Here is a 3,195-nt window from a genome sequence, read left to right on the forward strand (position 1 = left end):
AGGGGAAGCAAGGGGAAGCAAGGGGAAGCAAGGGGAAGCAAGGGGAAGCAAGGGGAAGCAAGGGGAAGCACAAACAACAAACACTTTTAAAACAAACACTTTTAAAAGGTAGTTCACCTAATTTGTTGCAGGCTATCCAGTGTGATACACAGGAACCGAATGACTCCTGGGCAAAGTTCTGAAAAATCGATTTAGAAAAACTACAGATGTCTTTGGAAGGAGCATTCCAAACACACAGAGAATTAAATAGAATTGACATGTTAAAAACACTTAAAGAAACCCAACAAGGTTAGGTAATTGCCTCAAAGCTAAGTAGTCTGGGAAATAAATTCAGAAATATGCTGATGTGTCACATAAGGCTTTTCACAGAGCTCTTTCAGGAATATGAAAAAGGGAACCCAGCTCGAAACAGTTACAGAAAAAGGAAGTTAGTGCCACAGAGAACCTTAGATCACAAAAAGCCCAAATTGGATAAAGACAGCGCAACCCCTACTCATGCTCTAAGCAACATTCAGTGTTACATAGATTATGTACTTTGGAAAAAAACCCTTAAGATCATTGAGATGTTCCAGTTCACACTAAGAAAGTATAACTGAACAGCGGCCTAAAATTGCCATTAAGAAGAGAAAATCTCTGCTAAATGTTTTAATTGGTCTTACACAATATCACAAAGACACTGTATTTGAAGATTTAAAAAAAAACAAAACCCAAAACCAAAATGACAGCAAAATGACTACCAGAAGTAAAAAAAAAAAAAAAAAAAGAAATATTTTATATCTTAAAAATAACTTATTTATTCCAGTAAGTTCTGCCCTGATTTCAATCTATTATCAATGTTATTTAATTTTTCACTAACAGCAAAACTTAACTCTGTCTTAACTAAGTTCCACCCATTTAAACCATTCTCGGGTGTGATATACACAGAGCATTTGCACAGTCTTCCTCTACAGAGCACAAGTAAATGAAAAATTTCTGTTATTAAATAGAAATTGCATGCCCTCTGGGGTCCCTCACCATCCTAGCCACAACAGTGTGCTGCCAGAAATGAAAGGCAGTGTTTAATGCGCATAACACACCCTGCACTGCGGGCAACAGCACCCATGGTGCAGAAGCATGAGCTGTGCAGAAGGGGAAGTGAAGCTCTGTCCTCTGCTGTCACCTCACATGCCACTCCAGTTGCCACTGCAGGGACTGGCTCATTTGGCATGGCTATGCTCTATCCTTTTTCAGCTACGTAAAGCTTAGTGCCATGCACTACCTTAAAATACTGATCCCCTTCTATGGACCAATTATTTGAGTGACGGTCAGAAGGGAGGGAGGGATGGTGCCTAATAATTATCCAATACAAACTGAAACAAAAATCCATTGATAAGCTTATTTTGAGGTCTGCTGATACTTATCAGCTACATTTCCTCCAACTAAGACTTGAGAATATATTTTAAGACATGAAGCATACAAGAATTGTATTTTGCTTCTACTACAACTATTTTTACTTTTAAGAAAGAATACTTGCTAATGTGCAAAAAATGCCAGCTAATCTTTACAAAATCTCTGGCTGCAAGTCAGGGTTATTAGCATTTCCCTCTAAAAGGTAGAAAAGCTGAGGTACAGAAGGCTATATGAACTACCAGCCCTGAATTAATGCTGGAGCTCAGACGCAAAGCAAGCATCCTAGCCTTTATGGACAGCTGTGCTTAGTTTCAGCCAGGGAAGGCAATACAGCTCTAAAAGAAGCATTTAAAGTCTTTGCACACTGTCTTTTCCACAGTGCTGTTACTGGAAATGTACCTGCCCCCCAAGCAACATGCAGATGATATCCCCCAATAGGACATGGCTGGCACCAGTCCTGTGTCTCTAGAGGGACTGAGGACCACTGGGGCAGAACGGATTGAGGACATGGGAAGTTATGAACTGTTCTTGCAAAATGTGTCTATTCTGGGGCTGTAAGGTGATTCCTGTCACAGGCTTTGCTGCCTCTTGAAATATAAGGAGTCAATGTCAACCAACCGTCAATTGCTCATAAGTAAAAGGCAAGGCAATAAAAGCAATTAAAACCTTACAGAGGTGATAAATCTGCTTAAGGTCCCTATTCAAAAGAAATACTTATTCAGTAACTTATATGTTTAAGTATACAGAAGTTAATGTAGGCTATGTGAAGTGATACTGGTGATTTGATTGGGAGGCAGAAGCAGGAATACACATTTAGCCTAATTTTCTTAAAAAAAAAAAAAAAAATCAACCTTTCAGCGTTTTGGGCAATGTTGTGTTAACAGAAAATTGTATTCAAGTATTTTGGCTTCAGAAATTATCTCATGTGAGCAACAGCCTACAGAGCACTATAGAAGAAGTGGAATTTCTCTCTGAAATCCTCTACCCAGCTCTGTAAATGTTATACGCTATTCTCGGGGCACATCAAATTCCATGACAACCAGCATGTATTTTCCCTCATTTCCCCACACTGATGCTGAACCACAGCCTTTTGTTTGGAGTGCTAAATGAAACAGCTTTTTGAGATGCACTTCAGACAGTTCCTCAACAATTGACCCAGTAATTTGTACAGATTTCTTGCACTCGGTTAAATTACAGAATACTTTTATGTTGGAGCTCTGTCTACGGCAAGATACAGCCTAGCTCTAACAGGTGAGGACACAACCACTATAGCAGGTACACACTGGAGAATTGGCTTACAAATCTCCTGCAGTATGTGGATAACCTCCCATGAGCGTTCACACTTCTCAGCACTACAGGAGAGCTGAAACAAAACCAGGCAATGAAGCAGAGCAAAACACTCGGTCTTTCACTTGTGGCACATCTCCAGACCTTAGGTACGGTGCATTTTGCCTCTTCCTAGGCAGAAGAGCTCGGTGGGCCCCTCCCTTGAGGAGGACTGGCTATACGTAGCACACCCCTAGATTAGCGGCGCGGTTCCACAAGAGCCCATCCTTCACTGTTGCTTTGTGCTGCAGGAGCATCCGAATACGCTCTCCACCCCCTACTGCTTCCTACCTGGAAAGCTCATCCCACCTCTTCCGTTCCTCAAAGCTATGTCAACATGGACACCTGTCCCTGGCTCCAGCAGTGCTTTATCGCTGCGGGCCCCCCTCTGAGGCCGGCCGGCCAGCCGCCCACCCCGGCCCCGCAGCCCGAGCGCAGCCCCCGGCCCCTCACGGCGACCCTTCTGCCGTCGCTTCGTGG

Source organism: Parus major, chromosome 5 (assembly GCF_001522545.3).
Source record: "Parus major isolate Abel chromosome 5, Parus_major1.1, whole genome shotgun sequence".
Classification (NCBI taxonomy): domain Eukaryota; kingdom Metazoa; phylum Chordata; class Aves; order Passeriformes; family Paridae; genus Parus; species Parus major.